The sequence below is a fragment of the Arachis ipaensis genome, chromosome B2, assembly GCF_059453495.1.
Source record: "Arachis ipaensis isolate K30076 ecotype BB chromosome B2, ASM5945349v1, whole genome shotgun sequence".
Classification (NCBI taxonomy): Eukaryota; Viridiplantae; Streptophyta; class Magnoliopsida; order Fabales; family Fabaceae; genus Arachis; species Arachis ipaensis.
The window spans coordinates 94,562,217-94,579,700 of NC_142437.1; the positions used below are offsets into that span (position 1 = coordinate 94,562,217).

At 38.4% G+C, this 17,484-nt stretch overlaps 1 non-coding gene across 1 annotated transcript; it reads right to left on the reverse strand.

Annotated features, from left to right (window-relative positions):
- Window positions 1-11,777: 11,777 nt before the first annotated feature.
- Window positions 11,778-11,885, reverse strand: LOC148574888 (small nucleolar RNA R71). The gene has a single exon (XR_015905635.1). It is a non-coding gene; the product is annotated as a small nucleolar RNA R71 (small nucleolar RNA).
- Window positions 11,886-17,484: the final 5,599 nt, after the last annotated feature.

Below are 17,484 nucleotides of genomic sequence, written 5' to 3' on the forward strand. Positions count from 1 at the left end.
GAACAAAACTTTTCATCACATTGCTTCAAACTAAGTTTGGTGTCACCCCATGGTGTCACCAAAATGCATATAAGGACCCACCAATAGTTAGTTAGTTAGTTGGAATTCATAAATAAACAATCAAATCCTTACTTCCTTTTTATTCTAGCCGTAGAGTTTGATTTTTTTTATGATATTAATTTCCTTATTTTAAATCTTTATAGGAAAGGAAAAGGAGCATAAAAAGGGATAGATTGGACAACCAAACAAAGAAGGTTCGGACACCACAAGAGGAGGGGTACACACTTGTTCTAAAGAGGGAATACATTGGAAAATGTTGCCATGCAACATTGAAAAAAATGGAACCCCTAGAAGACCGAGCAATCCCCATCATAAAGTGATGATCCTTGTTTTCTAGCCATGCATAACCCTAACCGTCCATCAAGTGACCACTTCATCAATCTACACCCTCCATTCTCTCACAACTTCTTTATATAAACGACCCTTGTCGTACCACCCTTCATTGTCATCACACACTCTTCACCACTCTTCATTTCGGTACAATACACCCCCTATCTGATTATAAACATTCCTCTCCTCACTCTCTTCATTGCCATAAAACCCTAAACAACCAAAAGTCTCCACAACCTTACCACCTTCACATATTAATCATCATTCATGGCATCTTCAAGTTCTAAGAGAAGGGAGGGAAAGGAACCTATGGAAGAACACCCATATGATGAGAAGAAATTTAGAAGCTTGCATCATGCATTGCAATACGGGTGGATGGTTGATAAGGAAATCATCTATGAGCTGGGATTTTAAGTTAAGAAGACTGAATGCCCCGAAATCACAGAGAAGGTAGAAAGGAGAAAATGGGAGCTCCTCACTGACCCGGTCACTAAAGTGAATGCAAATCTCATAAGAGAATTTTATGCAAATGCAGTCAGATATGATAAGAAAGATTAGTCATATACAAGCTTTGTGAGAGGAACAATGGTGGATTTTGGTCCCATGAGTGTAATGAGGGCATTGAAGCTACGGTCTATACCGTTTGAAGAAGAAAGTTATCACTCAAGATTGGACAACAACACCAATTATGACCATCTTTTACGAGACCTTTGTGTACCAGGAGCTGACTGGGAAAGGAGTGCGGGAAATGAACCAAAGTTCATTAAGAGAACAGACCTCACTCCTGAAGCTAAGGGGTGGTTTGAGCTAGTGAGGAGGTCTATTCTCCCAGCTGCAAACAACTCGAAGGTGAATCTCGAGAGAGCAACAAGAATCCACCCAGAGGCTAATCAACATCCAAGCACATCAAGGGGCACACATACATGAGATGCATCGAAGACAAATAGAACAAGCAGAACTATTGGACGAGCAAAGGGTATTCGCAGAAGGAGTTTACATGAGCCAAACAGGACATCATATAAACACTCAAGCCAGGCTCGGCTACTTAGTGGGACAGCTGCCAGTATTGCATCCAAGAATAGCCAAGTATGACGAAATGAAGGATGAATTAGCACGAAAGGAAAGACAAAGGGTAGAAGAGAGTCATGAGTCAGTGAGGAAGGCACTTGAGGATTGGAAGCAAGCAAGATTGGCACGGATGCGAGGAAATGCAAGAGGAAACAAGGAGGACAAGCAAGGAAAAGAGTATGGACATCCACAACAGTAAAAGGTGGTGGAGTTCCTTCTTTGTTCCATCTTTCTCTATGTCTTAAATAAGGAAGATCTTGTATGAAATAGAACTTGCTTCCATGTTATGTTTAAACCTTTTTCAATCATGTCTTTTAAGTTTGTGGTATTGAATAGGTCTATGTGTGCTAGTCTTTATGTCACTGCATCCTTACTTAACTTACTTGTATGCTTGTTTCTTTTGAATTAAATGAAGAGAGAATGATTGTTTTTAAAAGACCAGAGTAGAGTTCATAATATGGAAGTGCATTCATGAATCTTTGGGGTAGTCATAAGTTAGCTAAGTTAGTTCAACCACAAGGCTAGGAGGACAACTATCTATCCTGAATACTTGACTTTGGATATACCCATTAGACTATGTAATAACAAGATCCTGATAAGAGAAAAGAGAAAGAACAATGGAAGTGAAAAACAAAAGAAAAAAAGTAAGCAATAAGGCTAGGCACCAATGGTTTGGACCTTGAGATAAGTGTCTGTGGTGCTCCTGTGTGAGGGATCTACTTGGATGAATAAGCTCTTAGGGGTGCTTTATCACTTGGTAACTTGGGTTAAATAACCCGGGATTATCAGCTGAAAATCCACTATCAAGAGTAACCCTCACTACAGAGCATTTAGTAACCCAAAGAGGTGCTGGACACCAAGGTCTCAAGAAAAGAAAATAAACAAACTATATGCCTATGGTGTGCATGTATGGGGGAGAGACTTGAGGGAGTAAGTCCTTAGGGGTGCTTCAACACCTAGCACCTTGAACCAACTGGTTCGGGAGTGTTGGCTGAAAGCTTATCTTAAAGAGTTGCCCCCTTACAGAGCACTTAGCCTAAATAACACAAATAACCCTTGAAATAACAATAAAAAGATCAATGAATAAAAGTCTCATGGGATATAAACAAAGTAAGTGTTTAGGGACATGATAAAGGTCTGAAAGCCAGTAATGGAATGAACCTAAGTTGCTATTGCATGAAACCACCATAAAATCAGTAACATGACTTCCACAAGAATGACTCATTCCTCTGGATATTCCATTCATCATTCTCTTGTTCCAGTACTTGCTTAGGGACAAGCAAGCTTTAAGTTTGGTGTTGTGATGCCAGGGCATCTTGGCCAGTTTCACTTACCTTTTCTTTACTGTTTTTAGGTTAGTTTCATGCATTTCCTTAGGAAATAAGCTAATTTTGGGTAGATATTCACTTACACCTTGATTCAAGCATACATTGTGCATTTTACATTATTTCATGAGGATTTTGCATAAGTTTAGTGACAAATTGTATGTTGCATTACCCATGACTTGGACTAGAACTTTGATGCACTCTATTGCTTGATTTCAGGACCAAAGGAAGCAAGGAAAGGGAGGCAACTTGCAAGGTTAATGAGAAAAGTGATTGCCAATGACACTCTCATAGCCATCATTGCCCACGTTAAGAGTCACGTTAACTAAGTTAACGTGAACTCTAACGTGGAAAATGGAAGTTGAGCCAACGTTAGTGACACTTAACATTGTCACTAACGTTGGCAAACACTCATGAGTGGCCACGTTAGAGCCCACGTTAACCTAGTTAACGTGGCCTCTAATGTTAAAGGGGGAAGAGAAGCCAACGTTAGTGACATTCAACATTGTCACTAACGTTGGCCTAAGGATGCAACACACCACGTTAACTCCCACGTTAACTTGGTTAACGTGGGAGCTAACGTAAGAGGTGAGGGTTGTCGACAACGTTAGTGACACTCTACATTGTCACTAACGTTGGAAGCAACCACACAAACCCCCAAGGAGCCACGTTAACTTCCACGTTAACTTAGTTAACGTAGAAGCTAACGATGAGGAATGAAAGATGAGCCAACGTTAGTGACACTCAACATTGTCACTAACGTTGGGATGGCTAAGAATGGCCACGTTAGAAGCCACGTTAACCTAGTTAACATGGACTCTAACGTGAGATCTAGGGGCACATTGGAACGTTAGTGACAATGTTGAGTGTCACTAACGTTCTCGAAGGGCTTTAACGTGAAGCAAAAAGGGGCACACTAGAACGTTAGTGACAATGTTGAGTGTCACTAACGTTCTCGAAGTTTGGCAAGGCCACGTTAGAGGCCACGTTAACCTAGTTAACGTGGGCTCTAACGTGAGGCAAAGGGGTACATTGGAACATTAGTGAAAATGTTAAGTGTCACTAACGTTCTCGAACTTATACTTTCACTAAATGTTGACACCCCTAACGCCCTGAGCTAAAGTCTCTGCCCACTTAGCACTTTCTCTCTGCAAGTAAAGCCAAGCCCAAATGAAGAAAAGAACTGCTTCAAACTCAAGATCCAAAGGCCCAAGACTTGAAGAGCAAACTAGAAGCTGAGAGGAGTAGTATATATAGGAGTAGCTTTGAATTGTTAAAGGAGTTCTGGAGGCTGGAAAAGGAGAACTACTCTCTGTATTTTACTTTCTCTGCATTTTCTAGTTTTATGATGTATTCTCCATCTTTGTTTTCATTTTCTAGAGCTATGAACAACTAAACCCCTTTCATTGGGTTAGGGAGCTCTGTTGTAATTTGATGGATCAATACTAATTTTCATTATTCTTCTTCTATCTTTTCTCTTGATTTTACTTGAAAGCTTTCGATCTTCATCCAATTGAGTAGTTATCTTGGAAGAGAAGCTATTCAAACTTGGATCTCTTTTGAACCTTGAAAGAGGAATGAAGAGATCAAGCTAGAAATGCTTTCTCATGCTGGACCAAATTGGGTTTGGATGGGTATGTGACTATAACCCTCTCAATACTTGATTTGGGAAATGCATGTGGTATAATCAGTGACCATACTTCATCTCTTCTCATGAGCAATTGACCAAGGAATTGGCTATTGATCAAGATTTGAGAGATTGAATTGCAAGAAATTTTAATTCAATCACTTAAGATTGCCAAGGAGATCAATGAGTGCATTGATTGAGGAAGAGATGAAAATAAACTTGATCCGGAGAATTGCAACATCTCCTAAGCCCAATGAACTCCCCATTTCTGATCTTACCCATTCTCTTTAATTTCTACCATTTACTTTTATGAGCAAATCCCCCATTCCCATTTACAATTCTGCAATTTATTTTCAGTCATTTACTTCTAGTCCTTTAATTCTAGCATTTACTTTTCTGTTATTTACATTCCCGCCATTTTATTTTTTGCAACTCTCAACCAAAATTCTGGATTCGCTCAACTAGAACATTCTTCTAATTAAAGTTGCTTAATCAATCAATCCCTGTGGGATTCGACCTCACTCTATTGTGAGTTTTTACTTGACGACAAATTCGGTACACTTGCCGAAGTGAGATTTGTTGAGAGACAAGTTTTCCGTGCATCAATATCTATCAAGTTTAAGTAATATCATATTCCAAGTACATCTTAAACACGTGTATTGTTGTTATTGTAGAATGTATCATGTGTTCATTAATCAGCCACCATAACTTTGGCCTTTGAGCATGTCTTTGCTCATAGCTTCCTAAGCTTGGTTTATGAGTAATTCCTTCATGCATAGGTACCCTCCTAGCCATGGAGATGTCTTCTCATCATTACTGAATAGTGAAAAACTTGATGCACTATTGTCACAGGTTTACACCAGAACTCAATTTATTTTTATTTGTAGATGGACAAAGTCTTATATTTCACCCTTTTTTTCTTTTTACGAATCGTAACTATCCCTATTTTGATTAATTTACTTATATTTTTTTGTGCCTGTTATGCAGGTGACTCCCAAAACATTGGCTGATGTGAAGGGTGTCACTTTGATTTCTTATGAAGGAAGAGTTCAGGCACATAACCATTGCTGAATCATCACTTCTCAATCAAGATTTAGCTGATTAAATCTATACTGTGATGGTTGCAAATTGGCCACAAATTTGATAGTTCTAATGATCTCCTAAGTTCTAATGTTGAACTTATTTTGTCCTAATTCAATTATTAGTTTTGCTAAAGTATTGTAATTTTTTAATTATAATTTTAACATGTAAATAATTCATGTAAATCAATAAAAAATTAATTTTTTACTACCTTATAATTTTCTCCTTTTTTTTATTTGACAAAGGAATAGGCCACGCTTTGAAAGCGTGGCAAAATATTTTAGCTGGCAAGCCACGCTTTTGATGTGTGACTGTATGTGCTCTATCGGTACGCTTTCAAAGCATACTGAAAACCAACCTAATCGGCATAATTCAAAAGCGTGGCGATATGTACACTTTTCAGTACGCTTTTAAAGCGTGGCTATAGGTTAATAGATATGGCAAAGCGTGGAAAAAAACGTGTCGATAGATCTACAAAAGCGTAGCAATAGAGCAATCGGTACGCTCGCGGATGTGACCTTTTCAAAAGCGTGCCGATAGCTCAAAAAGCGTGGCGAAAAGCTATCGGCACGCTTTTAAGCACTTTTCGGCACGCTTTAAAAGCGTGCGTGGCAGAAAGCTTATTTTCTTGTAGTGACTTTTCAGATATTAAGCTTTAGGGAAGTAGGATAAGCATTGTGATTTTGACATGTTCACTTATATAATCTCATTCTTTTATTCTTTTATAGTTTATACGGAGTGCTTCAAAACTTGATGGTACCAGTAGTTGTATAAATTTTTAATGATTTGAGACTTGTCTAATAGGCTAGTAGATATTTGCACAAGGGTAGAAAGCTGATGTTATAAACTTTAGTAGAAGCTTGTTGATATTTTACTCCAGTGATTAAGTGAAGTTGGAGGGAAACTTCTTGTTTACATAACTTGGTCATAGTGCAGGATCTGTTTCGGATGATTACTTGAACTACATGTTGTTGCAGTTCCCTACCAATGTGACTGGATGGATCTTGTAACTATATGCAAATAAATTGCGGTATGGTATGAAACTATGAAATATGAATGTCACATTACTCAGTTTTTGGTAGATTGTATGTGGGGCCAATCTTGTTATAGTTCAGAGTACTATATAATCAAAATATCAGCTGCTGTACAAATATGCATTTATATTTAGTTCACTCTTATACTATATTTAGTAATAATCATTTGACAAAAGTATTAAAACAGTTACTGAAATAAAAATACAATATATTTAGTTCACTCTACTATTATTGTTTTGTCAATTTTTAGCAAATCGATGGTGGTTCGATATCTAATAGTCTGGGAGCGAAACCTACTCATCAAAGTGTCTCGAATTAGACGAATATTGAAATAAAGAGTAAATTGAAATTTGTAAAAGAATAAAAGAAGTGAAAAATGAAAAATTCAAAAAATAAATTGGCTGAAATAAAAAAAGGTTACGTTAAAATTTAAAAAAAGTGATAAAGATGCCTTCAACTGGGTCAAAGGACTTTGGGCATGAAAATTAAAGGTACTGGAATATAAATTGCATTCGAGAGTTAAACATTTGCTTGAAACATAAATTTGCTTGAAAGAAAAAGGTTACAGGAAATTTAAATGGAAAATAAAGACACGTGGAAGGAACCCTATAGAAAATTGACTCGAGGCAGACTCAGAAAGTCTCTGGGATGTGAGTGTGCGTGAGTAATTTCTGGAGCAAAGTTCCAACCCTTATTTTCTAAAACTTTCTAATATTTATAGTCTACTTCTATAACCAATCATTAACCACATGGTGCTGTCTTGTATGCGCACCCCCAGGTAACCGTTCCCACTCTTTTGCTAATAAATGTTACCCATAAATTCCTCACATGGTGAAAGCCTTCAACTTCTCTACCTATGTAACCGTTCGATTCACTATTCGAGCAACTATTCGATTCTTCATTCAAATACCTGCTCAACTAGACTTGCTCGATTTAATAAGGTGTCTGAATCGAGTCCATGTCGCCTTTCCACCTCTGTTTCCATCCTAACATCTCTTCAAATTTCGAATTAGCTTATTCTAGTCGAAAATATTTTTCGACTAACAATTATACTAGTTATATAATAGGTAACTTTTCGAAGTTGAAAAGCGTTGCATATTAGCATATATACTAAGGATCCCGCTAGGGAGACAATGAAATATCTATACAATGGCTACAATGGGCTTTTTTATTAGGCCCAATTGAAATTAAAGCAGAAAATTAACCCTAATCCTATTATGGCTGTTTACTTTAACACACCACCATATTTTTACTATTTTCACTTTTTCCCCAAATCCCCAATCCCTTTTTATCGCCGTTTCTCCTCCCCCACTCAAACCCTCCTGATGAGCGGATAATTTATACGCTTTTTGGCATTATTGTTAGTATGTTTTTAGTATGTTTTAGTTAGTTTTTATTATATTTTTATTAGTTTTTAAATAAAAATCACATTTCTGGACTTTACTTTGAGTTTGTGTGTTTTTCTATGATTTCAGGTATTTTCTGGCTGAAATTGAGGGACTTAAGCAAAAATCTGATTCAGAGGCTGAAAAAGGACTGCAGATGCTGTTGGATTCTAACCTCCCTGCACTCGAAGTGGATTTTCTGGAGCTACAGAAGCCCAATTGGCACACTCTCAATTGCGTTGGAAAGTAGACATCCTGGGATTTCCAGCAATATATAATAGTTTAAACTTTGCTTGAGATTTGATGGCTCAAACCGGCGTTCCAAGTCAGCATAAAAATTCTGGCGTCAAAACGCCAGAATTGGCATAAAAGCTGGAGTTAAACGCCCAAACTGGCACAAAAACTGGCATTTAACTCCAAGAAAAGTCTCTACACATGAAAGCTTCAAGGCTCAGTCCAAGCACACACCAATTGGGCCCGGAAGAAGATTTCTGCATTAATTACTTATTGCTGTAACCCTAGGCTACTAGTTTTCTATAAATAGGACCTTTTGCTATTGTATTTTCATACTTTCGATCTTGGAATACTTTCATAGACCTTTTCACGTTTGGGGGCTGGCCTCACGGCCATGCCTAGACCCTTTTGTTCTTATGTATTTTCAACGGTGGAGTTTCTACACACAATAGATTAAGGTGTGGAGCTCTGCTGTTCTTCATGAATTAATGCAAAGCACTACTATTTTCTATTCAATTCATGCCTACTTCTTCTCTAAGATATACACTCATTCTTTAACTTGATGAATGTGATGATCCGTGACACTCATCATCATTCTCACCTATGAACGCGTGCCTGACAACCACCTCCGTTCTACATGCAAACAAGCTTGAATGTGTATCTCTTGGGTTTCTAATCTAAGATTAAAACCTTCGTGGTATAGGCTAGAATTATTGGTGGCCATTCCTGAGATCCGGAAAGTCTAAACCTTGTCTGTGGTATTCCGAGTAGGATCTGGAAAGGGATGACTGTGACGAGCTTCAAACTCGCGAGTGTTGGGCGTAGTGACAGACGCAAAAGGATCAATGGATCCTATTCCAACATGATCGAGAACCAACAGATGATTAGCCGTGCGGTGACAGCGCATTTGGACCATTTTCACTGAGAGGACGGGAGGTAGCCATTGACAACGGTGAAACCCAACATACAGCTTGCCATGTAAAGGAGTATGAATGATTGGATGAAGGCAATAGGAAAGCAGAGGTTCAGGAGGAACAAAGCATCTTCATACCCTTACCTGAAATTCTCACCAATGAATTACATAAGTATCTCTATCTTATTTTATATTTTATTCATCTTCTAATTATCAATTCTCCATAACCATTTGAATCCACCTGACTGAGATTTACAAGATGACTATAGCTTGCTTCAAGCCGACAATCTCCATGGGATCGACCCTTACTCACGTAAGGTTTATTACTTGGACGACCCAGTGTACTTGCTGGTTAGTTGTGCGGAGTTGTGACAAAGAGTTGAGATTACAATTGTGTGTACCAAGTTGTTTGCGCCATTGATGATCACAATTTCGTGCACCATATTTTTGGCGCCGTTGCCGGGGATTGTTCGAGTTTGGACAACTGACGGTTCATCTTGTTGCTCAGATTAGGTAATTTTATTTTATGTTTAAGCTTTTTACTTTTTATTTTTGAAAAAAAAAAAGAAAAAATTTTTCTCTATTTTGTTCTTCAGAGTTTTTAAGAATGAATTCTAGAGTTTCATGATGATTTGTTGAAGTTTGGCTGATTGTGAAACCATGTCTAAACTTTTGGACCGAGGTTTCAACTTATCATCACAAGAGCTTGTTGTTTTCTATCAATCTTGCTGTTGAAAGTAATGATCTGCTAAAGCTTGGCTGGCCATTGGCCATGTCTAGTGTTTTGGACCGAAGCTTTCACTGAAAGCTTGGCTAGCTAATAAGCCATGTCTAATTCCTGGACCGAAGTTTTTAGACTAACATTGCATGATTCCTGGAATTCTTATTAAAAATTTTTGAAAACCTTATTTTTCTTTTCCAAATAATTTTTGAAAAAATACAAAAAAAATTTATAAAATCATAAAAATAAAAAAATTTTGTGTTTCTTGTTTGAGTCCAGTGTCGATTTTTAAGTTTGGTGTCCTGCATGTTTTATTTATTCCCTGCATTTTTCGAATGTATGAATTTTGTTCTTCATTAATCTTCAAGTTGTTCTTGATGATTTTCTTGCTCTGATCTTTAAATTCTCTTGTTTTGTGTGTTTAGTTGTTTCTCATATGCATTCTCAATTTGTTAGTGTTTCTAATATGAAAATTTCTAAGTTTGGTGTCTTGCATGCATTGTTTATTTGATCTTAGTTCTTCATGATGTAGTTTCATTTTGTTATTATTCTCTAAAAATTCAAAAAAAATTTCAAAACTATGTCTTTTCAAGTCAATAATACAGAAAATTGAAGATTCAGGACATTCAGCAGAGGAATTACACAGAAAAAGCTGGGCGTTCAAAATGCCCAGTGAGGAAGGAAAACTGGCGTTTAAACGCCAGCCAGGGTACCTGGTTGGGCGTTAAACGCCCAAAAGGGTAGTATTTTGGGTGTTAAACGCCAGAATGGATACTATTCTGGGCGTTTAACGCCAGGATGGCACAAGAGGGAATATTTTGTTTTTAATTCAAATCTTTTTCAAATTTTCATAATTTTTCAAAATCAATTTTTTTTCAAATCATATCTTTTCAATCATATCTTTTCAAAATCAATTTCTTTCCATTTTTTTTCGAAAATCCTTGCTACAATTAATGATTTAATTCAAAATTTTCAAGTTGTTACTTGCCTATTAAGAAAGGATCAAATTTTAATTCTAGAATCATATCGTCTAATTTCTTGTTAGTCAAGTAATTAACTTTAATTTTAAAACTCCTTTTTTTAATTTGATTTTCGATCATATTTTCTCAATCATATCTTTTTTATTTCTAATTTCAAAATCTTTTTCAAAATCAATTAACTATTACCTCAATTTCAATTTTCAAAAATCATCAATCAATTTTTTTTAAAAATTTCTTTTAATTATTTCAAAATCTTTTTAAATTTAATTTCGAAAATTCTTCCCCTCTTCTCACATCCTTCTATTTAAGGGACTAACACTCCTCCTCAATGAGCAATTCGAACTCTCTCCTTCTTCATAAGTTTGAATTCTCTCTTCTCTACCTCTTACTTCTATTCTTCTTTTCCTCTGACACCTCAAGGAATTTCTATACTGTGACATAGAGGATTCCTCCATACTTTCTTCTTCTCTCTTTCATATGAGCAGGAGCAAGGACAAAGGCATTCTTGTTGAAGCTGATCCTGAACCTGAAAGGACCTTGAAGAGAAAGCTAAGAGAAGCTAAAGCACAACTCTCTGGAGAGGACCTAACAGAAATTTTCAAACAAGAAGAAGCCATGGCAGCCGAAAACAACAACAATGCCAACAATGCAAGGAAGGTGCTTGGTGACTTTACTGCACCTACTCCCGACTTCTATGGGAGAAGCATCTCTATCCCTACCATTGGAGCAAACAACTTTGAGCTTAAGCCTCAATTAGTTTCTCTGATGCAACAAAATTGCAAGTTTCATGGACTTCCATTGGAAGATCCTCATCAGTTCTTAGCTGAATTCTTGCAAATCTGTGACACTGTTAAGACCAATGGGGTTGACCTTGAGGTCTACAGACTTATGCTCTTCCCTTTTGCTGTAAGAGACAGAGCTAGGATATGGTTGGATTCACAACCTAAGGAAAGCCTGAACTCTTGGGAAAAGCTGGTCAATGCCTTATTGGCAAAGTTCTTTCCACCTCAAAAATTGAGCAAGCTTAGAGTGGAAGTCCAAACCTTCAGACAGAAGGAAGGTGAATCCCTCTATGAAGCTTGGGAAAGATACAAGCAATTGATCAAAAGGTGTCCTTCTGACATGCTTTTAGAATGGAGCATCATAGGTATCTTCTATGATGGTCTGTCTGAACTGTCCAAGATGTCATTGGACAGCTCTGCTGGAGGATCTCTTCATCTGAAGAAGAGGCCTACAGAAGCTCAGGAACTCATTGAAATGGTTGCAAATAACCAATTCATGTACACTTCTGAAAAAAATCCTGTGAATAATGGGACAACTCAGAAGAAATGAGTTCTTGAGATTGACACTCTGAATGCCATATTGGCTTAGAATAAAATATTGACTCAGCAAGTCAATATGATTTCTCAGAGTCTGTCTGGAATGCAAGCAGCAACAGGCAGTACCAAAGAAGCTTCATCTAAAGGAGAAGCTTATGATCCTGAGAACCCAGCAATGGAAGAGGTGAATTACATGGGAGAATACTATGGAAACACCTATAATCCTTCATGGAGAAATCACCCAAATCTCTCATGGAAGGACCAACAGAGGCCTCAACAAGGCTTCAACAACAGTAGTGGTGGAAGAAATAGGTTTAGCAATAGCAAGCCTTTTTCATCATCTTCTCAGCAACAGACAGAGAATTCTAAGCAGAGCCACTCTGACCTAGCAACCATAGTCTCTGATCTAATTAAAACCATTCAAAGTTTCATGACTGAAACAAGGACCTCCATTAGAAATTTGGAGGCGCAAGTGGGTCAGCTGATTAAGAAAATTACTGAACTCCCTCCTAGTACTCTCCCAAGCAATACAAAAGAAAACCCAAAGAGAGAATGCAAGGCCATAAACACATCCCACATGGCCGAATGCATAGAGGAGGGAAAGGCAGTGATTTCTACTGAGGATGACCTCAATGGACATCCACTGGCCTCCAAGGAGTTCCCTAATGAGGAACCATGGGAATCTGAGGCTCATACAGAGACCATAGAGATTCTATTAAATTTAATTCTGCCATTCATGAGCTCTGATGAGTATTCTTCCTCTGAAGAGGATGAAGATGTTACTGAAGAGCAAGTTGCTAAGTACCTTGGAGCAATCATGAAGCTAAATGCCAAGTTATTTGGTAATAAGATTTGGAAGGATGAACCCCCCTTGCTCACCAAAGAACTGGATGACTTGACTAGGCAGAGATTACCTCAAAAGAGACAGGATCTTGGAAAGTTCTCAATACGTTGTACCATAGGCACCATGACCTTTGAGAAGGCTCTGTGTGACCTAGGGTCAAGCATAAACCTCATGCCTCTCTCTATAATGGAGAAGCTAGGGATCTTTGAGGTACAAGCTGCAAGAATCTCACTAGAGATTGCAGACAATTCAAGGAAACAGGCTTATGGACTTGTAGAGGATGTCTTGGTAAAGGTTGAAGACCACTACATCCCTACTGATTTCATAATCCTAGACACTGGGAAGTGTATGGATGGATCCATCATCCTTGGAAGACCCTTTCTATCCACAGCAAAAGCTGTGATTGATGTTGACAGAGAAGAATTGGTCCTTCAAGTGAATGAGGACTCCCTTGTGTTTAAGGTTCAAGGATATCCTTCTGTAACCATGGAGAGGAAGCATGAAAAGCTTCTCTCAATGCAGAGTCAAATAGAACCCCTACACTCAAACTCTAAGTTTGGTGTTGGGAGGCCATCATCATGCTCTGAGTATCTGTAAGGCTCCACGAGAGCCCACTGTCAAGCTACTGACATTAAAGAAGTGCTTGTTGGGAGGCAGCCCAATTTTATTATATCTATTTATTTTCCATTGTTATTTTATATTTTCTGTAGGTTGATGATCATGTGAAGTCACAAAAACAACTGAAAAAGCAAAAACAGAATGAAAAACAGTATTAAAAATAGCACACCCTGGAGGAGAAGCTTGCTCGCATTTAAACGCCAGTAAGGGTAGCAGAATGGGCGTTAAACGCCCAGTCTGGCACCATTCTGGACGTTTAACGCCAGAAATGGGCACCAGACTGGCGTTTAACGCCAGAAAGGGGGCACAAAGCTGGCGTTTAACGCTAGAAAAGGGCACAGAGCTGGCATTTAAATGCCAGAAAGGGGAGAAAAGCTGGCGTTAAACGCCAGAAATGGGCAGCAACCTGGCGTTTAACGCCAGGATTGGCAATCAAGGGGGCGTTTACACGCCACATGGTGCAGGGATGAGAAATCCTTGACACCTCAGGATCTGTGGACACCACAGGATCCCCACCTACCTCATCTCTCTCTTTCTTCTTCACACTTCCCCATAAAACCCTTCCCCAAATACCCTTCACCAACCACCACAATACTTCTTCCCCAAAAACCCCTCACCTATCCACATCCATCCATCATAAAACCCCACCTACCTTACCATTCAAATTCAAACCACTTTCCCTCCCAAACCCACCCATACATGGCCAAACCCTACCCCTCTCTCCACTCCTATATAAACCCATCTTCACTCATTCATTTTCACACATAATACACACTACTTCTCTCCCTTGGATGAGCCACAAAACCCCCTTCATCTCCTCCATTTTCTTCTTCTACTCTTTTCTTTCTTCTTTTGCTCGAGGACGAGCAAACCTTCTAAGTTTGGTGTGGTAAAAGCTAAAGCTTTTTGTTTTTCCATAACCATTTATGGCACCTAAAGCCGGAGAAACCTCTAGAAAGAGGAAAGGGAAGGCAAAAGCTTCGCCTCTGAGTCATGCGAGATGGAGAGATTCATCTCAAAGGTCCATCAAGACCACTTCTATGAAGTTGTAGCCAAGAAGAAAGTGATCCTTGAGGTCCCTTTCAAGCTCAAAAAGGATGAATATCCGGAGATCCGACATGAGATTCGAAGAAGAGGTTGGGAAGTTCTCACCAACCCCATTCAACAAGTCAGAATCTTAATGGTTCAAGAGTTCTATGCCAATGCATGGATCACCAAGAACCATGATCAAAGTGTAAACCCAGACCCAAAGAATTGGCTTACAATGGTCCGGGGGAAATGCTTAGATTTCAGTCCAAAAAATGTAAGGTTGGCATTTAACTTGCCTATGATACAAGGAGATGCACGCCCCTACACTAGAAGGGTCAACTTTGATCAAAGGTTGGACCAAGTCCTCATAGACATTTGTGAAGAGGGCGCTCAATGGAAGAGAGATTCAAGAGGGAAGCCGGTTCAACTAAGAAGGCATGACCTCAACCCCGTGGCTAGGGGATGATTGGAGTTCATTCAATGCTCAATCATTCCTACTAGTAACCGGTCTGAAGTTACTATAGACCGGGCTATCATGATCCATAGCATCATGATTGGAGAGGAAGTAGAAGTTCATGAGGTTATATCCCTAGAACTCTATAAGGTGGCAGACAAGTCCTCTACTTTGGCAAAGTTAGCCTTCCCTCATCTCATTTGTCACCTCTGCAATTCGGCTGGAATTGACATAGAGGAAGACATCCTCATTGATGAGGACAAGCCCATCACTAAGAAAAGGATGGAGCAAACAAGAGAGACCACTCATGGACAAGAGCATGAGGAAAATCCTCATCATGAAATCTCTGAGATGCCTCAAGGGATGCATTTTCCTCCACAAAACTATTGGGAGCAAATCAACACATCCCTAGGAGAATTAAGTTCCAACATGGGACAACTAAGGGTGGAGCACCAAGAGCATTCCATCCTCCTCTATGAAATTAAAGAAGACCAAAGAGTCATGAGGGAGGAGCAACAAAGACAAGGAAGAGACATTGAGGAGCCCAAACACTCCAAAGATCTTCAAGAGGAAGAACAAACCGCCATCACTAAGGTGGACCCGTTCTTTAATTTTCTTATTCTTTATTTTTCTATTTTTCATTTATTATGCTTTATGTTTTATTTATGTTTGTGTCTCACTACATGATCACTAGTGTCTAAGTGTCTATGCCTTAAAGCTATGAATGTCCTATGAATCCATCACCTTTCTTAAATGAAAAATGTTTTTAATTGAAAAAGAAAAAGAAGTACATGAATTTTGAATTTTAAAACAGATTAATTATTTTGATGTGGTGGCAATACTTTTTTGTTTTTTTGAATGAATGCTTGAACAATGCATATTTTTGAATTTGTTGTTCATGAATGTTAAAATTGTTGGCTCTTGAAAGAATGATGAAAAAAGGAGAAATGTTATTGATAATCTGAAAAATCATAAAAATGATTCTTGAAGCAAGAAAAAGCAGTGAAAAGCTTGCGAAAAAAAAAAGAGAGAAAGAAAAAGCAAGCAGAAAAAGCCAATAGCCCTTTAAACCAAAAGGCAAGGGTAAAATAAAAAAGATCCAAGGCTTTGAGCATCAGTGGATAGGAGGGCCCACAGGAATAAAATCCTGGTCTAAGCGGCTAAACCAAGCTGTCCCTAACCATGTGCTTGTGGCGTGAAGGTGTCAAATGAAAAGCTTGAGACTGAGAGGTTAAAGTCATGGTCCAAAGCAAAAAGAGTGTGCTTAAGAGCTCTGGACACCTCTAATTGGGGACTCTAGCAAAGCTGAGTCACAATCTGAAAAGGTTCACCCAGTTATGTGTCTGTGGCATTTATGTATCCGGTGGTAATACTGGAAAACAAAATGCTTAGGGTCACGGCCAAGACTCATAAAGTAACTGTGTTCAAGAATCAACATACTGAACTAGGAGAATCAATAACACTATCTCAATTCTGAGTTCCTATAGATGCCAATCATTCTGAACTTCAAGGGATAAAGTGAGATGCCAAAACTGTTCAGAAGCAAAAAGCTAATAGCCCCGCTCATCTAATTAAGACTAATCTTCATAGATGTTTTTGGAATTCATTGTATATTCACTTCTTTTTATCCTATTTGATTTTCAGTTACTTCAGGACAAGCAACAATTTAAGTTTGGTGTTGTGATGAGCGGATAATTTATACGCTTTTTGGCATTATTTTTAGTATGTTTTGGTTAGTTTTTATTATATTTTTATTAGTTTTTAAATAAAAATCACATTTCTAGACTTTACTATGAGTTTATGTGTTTTTCTATGATTTCAGGTATTTTCTGGCTGAAATTGAGGGACTTGAGCAAAAATCTGATTCAGAGGCTGAAAAAGGACTGCAGATGCTGTTGGATTCTGACCTCTCTGAACTCGAAGTGGATTTTCTGGAGCTACAGAAGCCCAATTGGCACGCTCTCAATTGCGTTGAAAAGTAGACATTCTGGGCTTTCCAGAAATATATAATAGTTTATACTTTGCTCGAGATTTGATGGCCCAAACTGGCGTTCCAAGTCAGCATAAAAATTCTGGTGTCAAAACGCCAGAACTATCATAAAAGCTGGAGTTAAACGCCCAAACTGGCACAAAAGCTGGCGTTTAACTCCAAGAAAAATATCTACACATGAAAGCTTCAATGCTCAGCCCAAGCACACACCAAGTGGGCCCGGAAGAAGATTTCTGCATTAATTACTTATTTCTATAACCCTAGGCTACTAGTTTTCTATAGGACCTTTTGCTATTGTATTTTCATACTTTCGATCTTGGGATACTTTCATAGACCTTTTCACGTTTGGGGGCTGGCCTCACGGCCATGCCTAGATCCTTTTGTTCTTATGTATTTTCAACGGTGGAGTTTCTACACACCATAGATTAAGGTGTGGAGCTCTGCTGTTCTTCATGAATTAATGCAAAGCACTA